The sequence below is a fragment of the Schistocerca americana genome, chromosome X (genome assembly GCF_021461395.2).
Source record: "Schistocerca americana isolate TAMUIC-IGC-003095 chromosome X, iqSchAmer2.1, whole genome shotgun sequence".
Lineage (NCBI taxonomy): Eukaryota > Metazoa > Arthropoda > Insecta > Orthoptera > Acrididae > Schistocerca > Schistocerca americana.
Genome location: NC_060130.1, coordinates 266,021,117 through 266,035,175, shown reverse-complemented (window position 1 = coordinate 266,035,175; position 14,059 = coordinate 266,021,117). Strand labels below are relative to the sequence as shown.

The 14,059-nt window shown below is 39.6% G+C and overlaps 1 pseudogene; it reads left to right on the top strand.

Moving 5' to 3' along the window:
• Positions 1 to 1,385: 1,385 nt before the first annotated feature.
• On the top strand, positions 1,386 to 2,401 carry LOC124555957 (annotated as a pseudogene).
• The last annotated feature ends 11,658 nt before the right edge of the window (positions 2,402 to 14,059 follow it).

The window sequence follows — 14,059 nt, the reverse complement described above, 5'->3', positions numbered from 1 at the left end:
TTGTTCACGCATATTCTCGTGAAAATAACTTGTAATGCCCCTAGAAGCGATTAATTCTAGTTGCAAGAAATGTGCCACTCGTGTAAACTTCTGACAGTCTGTTTGAATACTTGATTTCATGTGCAGTGAGCCAAGCATCTGAAATGAGCGGTAAACGTTACGTCAATACACTTCATTGCATTCCATGAAGCTACATGACCGAAGTGACAGTACATGAGTACGTCGATCATTTTGATAATATTAGTTGCGATCAGTCAGACCAGATTTACAGACGTCCATTAACAGAATATATTGGGATCTTACCAGAGAAAGTTGGATCTCATCGAGTGTCTCCCCAACCTGTTAAATGATAAACATTGGTGTCAGCTGGAGAAGCAAGAGAATCCCGTTATGTGAGTGCCTCCCCTACCCGTGAAATGATGAACATGGAAGGATTCCGTCTATAGCAGGTAGTGTGAGAAGGAAAAGTACAGACACTGTGAGAAAAACGGGTACGCAGGGCTTAGGGATGCACTCATAAACTATCTGACTCTCGTCCCTATGTTTATGTGATTTTGTTCAGCATTCTAAATGAGAAAGACCAGTTGTTTTTAGGAAGTTTTATCCCCTGGGCGTGATACAAGGCGATGTGTGCTCCAGAGCACGTGATCTTCGGTGAAGAGGTGCCGATTTTTCACTTGAAAACTGTGAGTGACTTGGAATAAAATGTGACAAATATTCTGATTGTAGTGACGTAAGACAGACCCTACGCAGCACGGAGCTAGGAGCTTGGACTGCAGTGGTATACTCGTCTGAGCGTCTCTCCCCTTAGCTGAGTGACCAAGGTTCAACCAATTGCATGTGATCTTAACAGTAATCGGAATTTCGAAAACTGTTCAGAATTTCCATAGGTTTGCAGACTGAGTTTCCTGGAGTAGTATTTCTGTGTACCACTTCTAATTAGTTCTGTGCTGTAGTGCCGCAGAAAGCACAAGCACCACTGGGAATAGCTTCTATCCTGACTTCTCCATCGTATTTTTCGTGTGCGTAACGTCTGCATGTTTAATGCGGCACAAAAAGACAGCATCAAAAAAATCTCTTGGTGATACATCAATGTCGAAAAGATCAGTTAGTAAACGCACGAAAAAGAACTCTGATGTGAAACTGATTGACGAAATTTCAAAGCGAAAAGATGTTTCTCCGATGAAATAGTTGCCTAAAAGATCAGTGTTTGATCTATCAAAGAAAATTGCAACAAATAAAAACACTCAAAAAAGATTATGCAAATGATTTATCATGTTGCTAAGAAAAACCTTAAAAAATCAGAAAATAGGAATAAGGCTGCTGTGCCACATAAAAAAAAAACTGTCAGGGATAATATTCCAACATTCCCTCCAAAAGCGCAAATGGCGAAAGCAAACATAAAACCTGAAAAGGTACACAAAAGCTCATATTGGAAACCCATATGTGACAAAACAGAAGTTCTAACTTTCGTTCATGTAAAATCGCCAGATTCGACTGACAATGAGCTGTATTCGACAGCTGTGGAAGAACTTGGATCGTCCAGTAAAAAACTGACTACAAAGGATGAGCAAACGAATAAAGCACGACAACCTCCACCTGGTGTTGAACACTTTCATGCAGAAAATATGGGTGACTCAGTCCATGTTTCAGAATATGCTATGGATATATTCAGTTACCTCAAAGAAAGAGAAGCAAAGTTTGTAATTGGTAACTACATGGAGAGGCCAACCAGTATAAACACTAAGCTTGTCGACTGGTTGGTGGAAACACTAGAGAATTTTGAGCTTAACCATGAAACATTATACTTTGCTGCTAACCTTATAGATTTATATCTGTGAAAGGTTACTGTATCCAACGAAACTTTACAATTAGTTGGTGCAATTGCCATCTTTTTTGCCAGCAAATGTGATGAATGAATGACCCTAATGCTCAATGAAACGTCATATGTATGTGATATAGCTTATGACAAGAATGAACTCATAAGGATGGAAATAAATATCTTGAATAATGTAGGATTTCAATTGGGCATCCCACTCTCATACAGATTTCTTATTAGATATGGAAGGCGTTCCAAAGTAACGCTACCAGTTCTCATATTGGCACGTTACATCCTTGAACTCTCTCTTACGGAATATGCATTTGTATCCGAATCGGATTCAAAGTTGGCTGCAATTGCTGAAGTACTAGACTTAGAAATGAAAGAAAAATCAGGGTGGACAAAAACCATTCAGTATTATTCTGGTTACAGTTTTGAAGAAATCAAGGATCTGGTTTTTAATTGAATGATATGTTGAAGATGAAGCCGAAGAAATCGTTGTCCACAGTAAGAAACAAATATTCCCACAAGATATTTTCTGAAGTTTCCAAAGAACCAGTATTAGTGGAACTCATCATGTGATGGACACAAATGCCATTCTGGAGGTGCACTGCACTAATCATTGTTGTTCAGTTATTCATTGTTTACTGTTTTCTCTCTCATTATAAGTTTTACGAATTCTGTTAATAATAGACCTTTACTGAGGTTTTATACAATTAGAGAGTGATACTTCCAATGTAAAAACGTTTTTATATTCTATACTTTGAATCAATACACAGTTTTAGATGTACGGTCAGGCTCAAAAGTATCCGAACGACCTGGATTGCATTTCGCCTCATTCCCATGCAACCCACGTAACACAGCTGTCTAGCAGGTCCTCTAATCGCTCCTTTATACAGTCGTTTGACTATTGAAAATGGTTCCAACAAGTCACCACTCGAAAACACTGCTCTGTATCGCAATAACTCAAGATGTAGAGTAATACCACGATACTAAAAATATCAGGGAACACCTCATCACAGATAAGACTGTCCTTAAGGCTTGTAAGCTCACATTTATTACAATAAATGACATACTTGAAATGTTACCACTCTCGTTATTACGTCAGATAGGTAATGCACGTAGTAAGTTCGTCGTATTCATGATTTCCTCTTCAAAGTAACATACAATACTTGTTATTTAACACAAAATGTCATTAAAAATTTACTTTATTCACAAGCAGCTAGTTGAGAATATGTATGAACTTCACATGACACGACGAACCGCCTCGTTCTGTATATGGATTCAAACCCAGGTCATGCAAACTAAGATTTCGTGACTGACGGAAATTAACAGTCATTCCTGACTAGGCATAAAGAGAGTGATATACCTTGTTTTTCGACAGTATCAGTTAGCAAATATCAACTTTAAATTACATAACGTAACATTTTTAACGGTCGCGAATTCCTACCCAGCATCTGTTGGCCCTGTTAACGAACTACGAGAGATGATAAATGCTGCTTCTTCACAAGTAACTTACTTGAAATGCAGTGTGGTAAAGCTTTGTGTTGGACAGGGATTCGAACCCAGAACCTAATCGGATTGTTATCGAAGCACAATCAACTTTGAAATATCGGATTTTCTCGGCAGTAGCTAGATGTATTAACTGAAATGACGAGATGAAACATTAAATTTTCCTTCCCAGGACTCCAACCCGGCACGTATCGCTGTTTTATTCTAGAGAAAAGGAACGTTAAGTATGGGTTTGTTACACCAGCAGCGACATGTGAGCATGTTTGAACTAGAAATAATATGACGAAGAGTTCAGTGCTGACTAGGAATCGAACCCCAAACATATCGTTGTTGACTACACACAAAAAGAGGACACTTACCGAATTTTTCTCCACCAACAGCTCGGAATAATATCCTTGAACTTACAGTGATCTCGCAAATAGTTCTGCGTCTCACTGGGAATCGAAAACGTCAGATATCGTTAGTGTTGACAACGAATGAAAATGCATTAAAAATAAATATTATTATCCACCAGCATATAGGTGTTCTCATGCTAGAGCTTGATAATATATAGTGAAAACTTTAGTGCTGGGCCAGGATTCCAACCCATTCATGCGCAATATGTGGAGATGTTGAGGAATCTGCAGTTCTGAACAAACAACAAGTTGTAGTCGAGCTGTATTGTAACGAAGGGATCAAATTCCGCGTTAAGGGCGGTATGAGTTGCATTCCCAGTTCAGAACCAATTTTATCGACCTACAGAAGCTCAAATAAACGATGGAATAAGTGTCCTGTGAACATACACAGGGTTTGTTTCGTCACTAGAAATAAATAACTAGTATAAGAAATGTTTATGCATGTTGCCACTCGTTACTTTATTGTGGTTCCACCTAACGTCTACTTGGTAGAGAAGGAATATCATGTTTAATGTGATTTTCAGACCAGAATGCCATTATACCTTCTTCACTTGGCGTAGCCAGAAGAGGATAGAATCTGCCTCTCCCTATCAAAAAACATCGGCAGAAGTTGGAATTGAACCCAGACCATCATCATATGAAACTATCATTAGTCCAACAGACCACCAGACCCTCTTCTCTATGACTCATTTCTCTATCGTAACACCGTTGCGGTACACAAGATGAGAATTCTGACACACAGGTTCCCTGTAGTGGTTTGCAGAATGTTCAGTACATTCATTTACTTGGTTGACCGAATCGCCATGAACTAGCTGCCTTGGCTACCCAGCGCATGCATTCGACTCTATTTTGTAATCACCGAAATAAAATAACGTAACTGCCACCTACACAGAACTGCCAACAGTATAGGATTTCAGAAATTTAAATAGGAAGTGTTCCTTTCCATTTGAGCTACTCTATTGTGCTATCTGTTTGTTGAAACCATCGTACAGTGCAAAAGAAATGCTGTAACTGTTTGTCTCTCAGAAGTCTAGTCCGGCCATATGCATTATCTCACAGCACTATGGAATGCGGAAGTTCTGGAGGAACTGTTGTTCACTTCCAGAGGTGCTGTAGCTATGTCACAGCTAGTAGCGTTGATAAGACGTCGCGTGTTATATTACATTCTCGGTTACAATTTTTAAAACGCAATTCTGCTGACTGCTGAAGTTATCAATTTAAAGGAACTTTGAACATAATTCTCTTCACTTCTCAACCCAAAATAGTCGCATGTGGAACAAAGGCTAACTTCTGCGTCATTTTGTTCTTTTCAAGTTTAATAGTCGGCCAGGCAGCAGATGCGTCTCGAAGCTTTTGTATTATGTGTAGGGAGAGCGCATCGTGCCAAAATAGTCAGAAAAGTATTTTCTGCATTAGCTGTCGCCTGCTTGTGGCATTTTATTCTTCTTCAAACCTTGTTTGACAGCTCTAACTCAGAACAAGTTTTCTACATGCATGTTATCAATAAACTACATGTGCATTGTCAGACTGTTATAGATAACATCAGAGAATTCGCATATATTGTTGATGATTAATTTCTCTCTCATGTTTAGTATTGTTTTAACAACAATAAAAGAAACCTTATGAAAACTGTGCTCTGTGTTATAAGAAACGAAATAAAATTACCCACGATAACCTTACGACGAAAGTCTGATTTAACAAAACTGAGTATCTGTACACAAGCGTGCCTCTATCTGCACGAATTAGTAAATTACTTCTCACTTATATTTAGATTGGGTCTGTGTTTAAATGGTATGCTGTGTCATACTCAACAGGTATGCAAATGTGGCATTTCATAAATAAAGTTACGTATTCCTAGAAACCCAAAATTTGCTTGTCAGCAGCGGAAAGAGGCGTTACTTGTTGTGCAGCATTGTAAGTTTTTCAGGATTTCACTTTGAGCTAAAAGTATTTTCTTACGATTTGCTTATCGATGTTTGATCTGACTGCTTGCAGCTCTTACACAGAAGGGATAAAAACGTTACATTCAGCGAGGCTGGAACAGCGGCTTTTTCACAGGTCAGCACGTCAACACAGAGCTAGTGGATAGATATGGTTTGTGCTTTCCTCTTACGAGGCCAGTAGTGGTTATAACTCGTAAACCGCTATTTACAGGACGAGATTAGTTGCGATTGCCACGTTCAATGACTTTGCTGGGGTGAAAACCGTAAATTTACAATCTTCTGTTACACCTCAAGCGATAACAACTCAGATTATTCAATGGAAATGACACGAGAATTCAAGTGAACTTTGCGGCTTAATTCCGTGCACACCAGGAAGTAACTCGTCGATCACAGAGTTGCCAAACATACCTTGCGTTGTTGCCAAATTTCAGTTACATTACCAGCAGGAAGAAGACGAACCGATGTGATCCTACAGCGGGCTGGGATGTGACCATAGCTGGCGCCTCAAAGACGCGGCTGCTACGGCCTGGAATACGTAATGCGTCTGATTCGCATTTCTATAACTAGGTTTAGGGACTGGAGCTTAGTTACTAATAATACTCTGAACTGACTGCTACTAAGCATCATAAGTCAGTAACTCTCATAGTTGTTTTTATATTTCTTTCGTAACTGTACTCAAAACTAACAAACTCATTCACGGACGTTTTCGTGCCTCGCCGATAGTCGAGCACAACAAACAAATAAAAATAAAAAGAGAATGTGGGTGTGGGTGTCTGTGTGTGAGAGAGTGGGAGAGAGAGAGAGAGAGAGAGAGAGGGTAAATAATTGTTGTAAAGAAATTGAATACTGGTATGTAAAGAAATCTTTCATTAAAATGATTCGTTCCACATCATTACGAAATGTCGTATTCATGATCTATGGATATCATATTTCTGACTATCCATGAAGAGTTATGAAGTACCGAAATTTTCGCCTATATCAGTAACCAAATCTAAACTTCAAAATAAAAGACGACAGTTTTTGTAATAAACCGGGACTCCTATCAAGACCCTTTCATCCCTGTTAACTAACCATGAAAGATGTCTGATATACCTCAATTCAGAAGTAACGAAGTGTGTATGCATTTAAAGATGAAGCGCATGATGTGAAGTTCTGCGACGGAGATACGAATCAAAGACGTAATTGGATTGTTAACTAAATAAAATCGAATGTTACGTATCGCTTTTTCTTGTCAGCTGCTGGGTGTTTGAATCTAAAATAAGGATACAAATTTTTGTGCCTGAGGGACAATCGAACCGCACTCCAATCGTTCTTCTTTATTGTCCACGAATATTGCTTAAGTATGAATTGCGTACTCACCAACAGTAAGATGTGTGCGTGTTTGTCCAGAAATTGTTGGCAACATGAACAGACATTAAAAATGCACGTTAATTTTCACTAGCAGGCCGGTATGCACGTGATAGGGTTTGAAATGGAATTATGAATATTTTTGTACTGGATCAGGATTCGGACTCACCTTTGGAGGAGACCTAGGGAAGACTGCAGTCTTGGGAAAAGGAATAAAATGATTGAACTATACTGTTCCGAGAGATTCAGATCCTCGAAAGAGGAGATACGAATTTGAATCACAGTCCAGCACCAAATTTTTCAACGTCTCTAGTTCAATCAAGTACAAGAAAAATAAGAGCCCTGTTCCTTTAGAAATAAACTTTCTAATATAAGTAAGTTTACTGGCGACAGTATTTCTGTTTATCCTGACCTCCACCGATGCCATTTTCCAACGTAAACCGGCTCTGCCCAGTTTGGAATGAAGGAACGTGATGTTTAATGCGGATTCTGGATTATAACAGCTTTCTCTTGAGGTTACCAGAGGTAAAGTAAATCTGTTTGTGCCTCTTAAAAGTAAATCCCTGAACCCACACATTGCACTTGTGATAGTTCGTTCCACCAGACGATTGTGGCCACATTTCCCAGCTCCAGGAGTGTGCTGTAATGGATGGTGTGCTTAGCTTACAAAACTAGTCACGGTGGAAAAAAACGCGAGTCTATTAAATGGCTAAGTAGAAGCATGCTTCTGACGTGGAGATTATGGTATTCTCACGTCAGCAGGATGCAAAGACTCTTCTAGGCGTCATAGTCTCGATTTGAAGCCATTTTGAAATTTTCACTAATTTTCGAGAAAATCCAGTGTGAAGTGTGAAGTTACCGGATAATTCGATTGTCACCGTCATTATTACTATCATTTTCTTCATACCGCTGCTGGAACACATATGCTTGAAGATCATTTAAGTCCTTTTGGTCATTATAGAAGTAGTTGCCCAAGATCAAGTTCATTTCATGTCTACGGAGTCCTTTTCATGTTAATATCAAACATCAGCAATTACTCGTAGATCACTTTAAAACTAAAGTAATTGGTGAAGACGTTACTTGATAACGAAAACGCGCTGCCTTTCTTCATTTACTTGCGCCTAGAAATGGCTGTCGAATACTGCCAAACCAAAAGCCAGGGGATCTTACTGCCTTCCAATATACGTCGCTGTCGGTTCTTCCATATGATTTGGTCGACGTGACCTGTTTCAAGTTGTGTATGACAGAGAATGTTTTAGAAAATCAATTGTTTTCCTTTGCAATAAACAGAAGGATTTTCATTCTAAGCTATCCAAGTCCAAAATTTTCGCAATATTAGTTCAAATTTAATATTCGCTTCCATAACGTAAGGAAAGTATTTCACAGTTGCAAAACCGGCATCCGACTCACTGTCCTTACACTTAGTCACTGGCCATAAATTCTAGCTCAAAGTGACGCCAGTTTAAATAACCTAATGTAGCGAAGACTGTTTGCCAGTGCTCTTTCTCACCGGAAAATATGCAATTCACTCATTGGGCTCCATGAGTACACTGTAACAGTGATTTCTGTGTGTATGCAATGCATACGGATTGTAGAATTTAGTGGTGCTCTCTCTTCCACTTATGTGTACAATATGCCTGACCTAAACGGGCCCTTTATCATTACAGGTCCTGGGCGGTGCAACATCATATTGACACCAGTAATGTGCTTATACTGACAACCTCATTGTTCGTTTTACCCGATTTTGTAATCATTTAAGTAAAACAACATGACCTTCGAGTGGGAGACATTTCGTCCCCCTTTTCCTTCTGTGAAATTTGCCAGTTAGCTTTTTGCCTTCGAACCAGCGAAATGCGGCAGAGTACGGCTGGTAAACGATTTACGAACCACGATTTAGTGCCGTTAACACGAGTTCTTTAAACATTGGCGTAGCTGAAGGAATTTAGTTTCTTCTTAAATCGTCTTATGCAGCAACGTTCACAGATATCTCAAATAGGAAAAGCTCTTTATCCAGGTACGAAGGTTGTAAAACAAACTTCCCACAGTTTGTGTCAGGTTGATCTTTTCGTCTGATGGCACTGCGTAAGTATTTTGTCTAAAATGTATTAAAGTAGTGTTCCTGTAGCTGTGGGAATCATAGTAGAAAACGAGTTTCACACCAATGGGTACAGTACTGATAAATATTCAAAATGAATATCAACCTAAGTCTGCTTTCATCCACAAACTGAGGCGTATTTGTAATATTGAAGCTAGACTATGTATTCTTGTCTTCCTGGAGTGGGCTTTGGAAGGCGTTTACACACACGTATACGAGGGTAATCCCAAAGATAAGGTCTCCTAAGGGACACGCAAGTGCCAACGCAGGCATAAACGAGAGATCCTTAATTTTAATGGCAAGCAGAAACCACAGTGTCGGCTGCATGGTGGCAAGGTGACAAAGACCAAGACTATGGGTACGAAGGTCTCAGGTTCGATCCCTCACCAGTCCCACGACTTTTATGTGCCGTTTTACACATATTTCCCCTCGGGCGGTGTTTGTTGATGTGAAAAATTCCGAGTTGCACTCTGGTCCGAAAGCCACGTAAAACTGTAGGTTCCCCTACTAACTGGCTAGGTAAGTCAACTCAAAGGTCGGATGAAAGCAACAGCATACCACTTCCAACAAGACCGTACGTATTAAGGCACTGTGGTGTTCAAACCACTGCCCGCCGAAGTGGCCGTGCGGTTAAAGGCGCTGCAGTCTGGAACCGCCAGACCGCTACGGTCGCAGGTTCGAATCCTGCCTCGGGCATGGATGTTTGTGATGTCCTTAGGTTAGTTAGGTTTAACTAGTTCTAAGTTCTAGGGGACTAATGACCTCAGCAGTTGAGTCCCATAGTGCTCAGAGCCATTTGAACCATTTTTTTGTTCAAACCACTCATGCGACTGATGACTGCTTTACTTTCTGTGGGTTCCAAAACTAATGATCTTCGGGCTATTAACATTTTTGTGTTTTCATGCTGTAGCTTTGATACCAGTAAACGTAAGTAACCGGCCGAGCACTGTCACCGTTCGAGTTGTCAAGGTGGTAGACGACGATGCTGTCGACCCCAGTTACAATTTTGATCATGGCTATGTTTCAGTCGAATACCTCTATGAGCCTTTCTGCGTATTTCAAGAGATACTTTTATACACTTGGTACGCATCCAAATTGCTATCTGATAGGACTGTATTTAGCAACATGAATCAGATATGTTTTCCGTGCAATATATCGGACAACACATCAGTGCCGCGAGATTTCGTTTATGTGTTGCGCATGGTGCAAGAAATATTTGTGTTTTGCTTGCTTCTGTGATAGGTTTCACCGCACTGAATGCGAGAAAGCTGACGAATAGACTGTCAATAGCTGGAATTATGCAATAACACACTTAAAAAGTTGTATTTTTGCATTATGTATCCCAATGAAAATAACTGTAAACAGGTTATATGCCTACTTGCTTATTATCGCGCTTCTCGACGCTTTCCTCAAAAAATTAAAATAAAAATAAAGAGAGAGAGAGAGAGACAGAGAGAAAAAACAGAAATGTATTTCAAATATCAGCTCAGTGACGCCATGTTCGTCTCGTGATGTAAAGCAAGGCTAGTTGATAGGTAATGTCTCGTTGTACTAGCGATATGTATGGCTACGGGGTTCTTTGTTTTCTCTCTGCAAACAACTAGAACAGAATTCAGTAACAAAGTGGTAAGAACACCTACTCAGTACGCCAATTAAACACTCAGCCAATCTTGGTTATTTTGTTAATCGTCTGTCATGCAGTAAACATCCTTGATTATTGATTTGTAATTACTACTATTGTTATTGTTACTCGTCACCCCTCAACAGCTTTCCTGTCACTCATTGCCGCCGATGCACGTAACTAATGGATCAGGCTGAATGGAATGTGGGATGTTTCGTCACGGAGAGTATACACATTTATCTCGGCGTCTTGTGTCAGGGTAAAATGAAAATCTCAATAAGAGAAGACGACAATAACACCCAACTATTTCTGTCCACTTAACACCATGACGACAGACAAATTGGCGTCTCACTGTATTTTGATTATAACTCGTTAGCCTTTTCGCGACCTCATTTTAACACCTCGTGGGAGCAGGCATAATATTTTGCTTTTCGAACACCGAACAATAACGCACAAAGATAGTAGATGGAAGGATACAAAGAAAAATTCAGACTCATGGGTGTCGATCCACTTCATTATAAGAAGAGTAAACAAGAGGGAAACATTACGAAAGCAATGAATACGCTAGTTAGTATACATTATTTGTATAGATCTGAAGATGAAAAAGTGCAGATCTGCACAGTGCCCGAATCTGCACTCTAGTTTCTATCTTAATGGGTATAATTTTTAGTTTATTCTCTTCTGAATTTTCAAATGAAATGATTATTACGTGGTACAGAATAATTAGGTAACTGTGTTTCTTACAGCTTCCATTCGCACCAACATTTTTCTACATTCTCGTGCAATTCATGAAATTCTACTTGTATGATCACAAGACTGCACATAGATGCAATCGACTTCGAGGTGCAAAGTGTTTGTTATCTTACTTTTCGTGACAGATTGGCAAAGTTGATTTCCAAAGCCTTTTTATTGTACTGAAATAATCTTTTGTAACAAAGTAACAAGGTAAGTGTTTTATTCGTATATATTTTGTGGGAAACTGTAATCGTGATGGAAGGTTAGACACCTGAATGTTTGACACAGCTGGTAAGAGAAAACGCTGCATATTAACCAAACCCCGCGCCTCCTCTCCGTATCCTCCTATGACACGAGCACAGAATTCTCCTCCTACAACGCTACAGAGCTGTTCCTAGCACAGCTGAGAATTGGCAACATCGTCACAAACATTTGGCAACACTGTGACAGTGCAATCAATTCCGCGTATGGTACTGAACTGACTCGCTAAATTCACTTGACATTCCCTTTCCATTTGAATGACTCGTGGTATATAATCCTCACGTAAACTAAGACACTGAGACAGAAATTTCAATTTTTTGGCTAAAGAAATGCTATTCTTCACATAAGTGACAACTTTTAATATTTTCACGATGCGTTATGAGGCTGAGCGACCAATACCATGATGAGAGTGGCGTGCCGGCAGCAGTGTGTTCGTAGTCCCGTGGTACCGCCCGTGTCTCGTGTTCCAACGGTTAAGAGAATCGTCTGTTCTAACCGTGGTACGGGCAGCGCGGGCGATTTTCTTTCATCTATTATTTCATGGAGCTGCGAATTACCAGAAAAAATTCTGTAACAAAGTCAGAAGAAAACCTTTACACGACAAATCCTCTTGGCAGCTCGACTCATTAAGTTCTGTTAATGGACGTAGGTCTCGGCTTTCTGACTGCCAAGCTGCTATACAATACAAGCGTCTCTGAAGAAATTCGAATCGACCGTCAACGATACAAAACTCAATAATGTTCTTCACTTAAGACTCCCATGCCAGGGTAATAAGTATGAAGGAAATAAATTGATTAGCAAATCGCAAGAAATTACTTTCAGCTCAAAGTGCAATGGTGAAAAACTTACAATGCTGCACAACAGGTAACCCCTCTTTCCGCTGCTGACAAGCAAATTTTGGGTTTCTAGGAATACGCAACTTTATTTATGTATGCCACATCTGCATACCTGTTGAGTAAGACACAGCATACCATTTAAACACAGACCAAATCGAAATCTAAGTGAGTAGTATTTTATTAATTCGTACAGATAGAGGCACGCTTGTGTACAGATACTCAGTTTTGTTAAATCAGACTTTCATCGTAAGGTTATCGTGGGTAATTTTATTTCGTTTCTTATAACACAGTCCACAGTTTTCGTAAGGTTTCTTTTGTTGTTGTTAAAACAAAACTAAACATGAGAGAGAAATTAATCATCAATGATATATGCGAATTCTCTGATGTTATCTATAACAGTCTGACAATGCACATGCAGTTTATTGATTACATGCATGTAGAAAACTTGTTCTGAGTTAAAGCTGTCAAACAAGGTTTGAAGAAGAATAAAATGCCACTACCAGACGACAGCTAATGTAGAACATACTTTTCTGACTATTTTGGCAGGATGCGCTCTCCCTATACACAATACAAAAGCATAGAGACGCATCTGCTGCCTGGTCGTCTATTAAACCTGAAAAGAAGAGAACGACGCAGAAGTTAGCCTTTTTTCCACATGTGACTAATTTGGGTTGAGAAGTGAAGAGAATTATGTTCAAAGTTCCATTAAATTGATAAATGAATGTACTGAACATCCTGCAAACCACTACAGGGAGCCTCTGTGTCAGAATTCTCATCTTGTGTACCGCAACGGTGTTACGATAGAGAAATGAGTCATAGAGAAGAGGGTCTGGTGGTCTGTTGGACTAATGATAGTTTCATATGATGATGGTCTGGGTTCAATTCCAACTTCTGCCGATGTTCTTTGATAGGGAGAGGCAGATTCTATCCTCTTCTGGCTACGCCAAGTGAAGAAGGTATAATGGCATTCTGGTCTGAAAATCACATTAAACATGATATTCCTTCTCTACCAAGTAGACGTTAGGTGGAACCACAATAAAGTAACGAGTGGCGACATGCATAAACATTTCTTATACTAGTTATTTATTCCTAGTGAAGAAACAAACCCTGTGTATGGTCACAGGACACTTATTCCATCTTTTATTTGAGCTTCTGTAGGTCGATAAAATTAGTTCTGAACTGGGAATGCAACTCATACCGCCCTTAACGCGGAATTTGATCCCTTCGTTACAATACAGCTCGACTACAACTTGTTGTTTGTCCAAAACTGCAGATTCCTCAACGTCTCCACATATTGCGCATGAATGGGTTGGAATCCTGGCCCAGCACTAAAGTTTTCACTATGTATTATCAAGCTCTAGCATGAGAACACCTATATGCTGGTGGATAATAATATTTACTTTTAATGCATTTTCATTCGTTGTCAAAAAAAAAAAAATGGTTCCAATGGCTCTGAGCACTATGGGACTTAACATCTGAGGTCATCAGTCCCCTA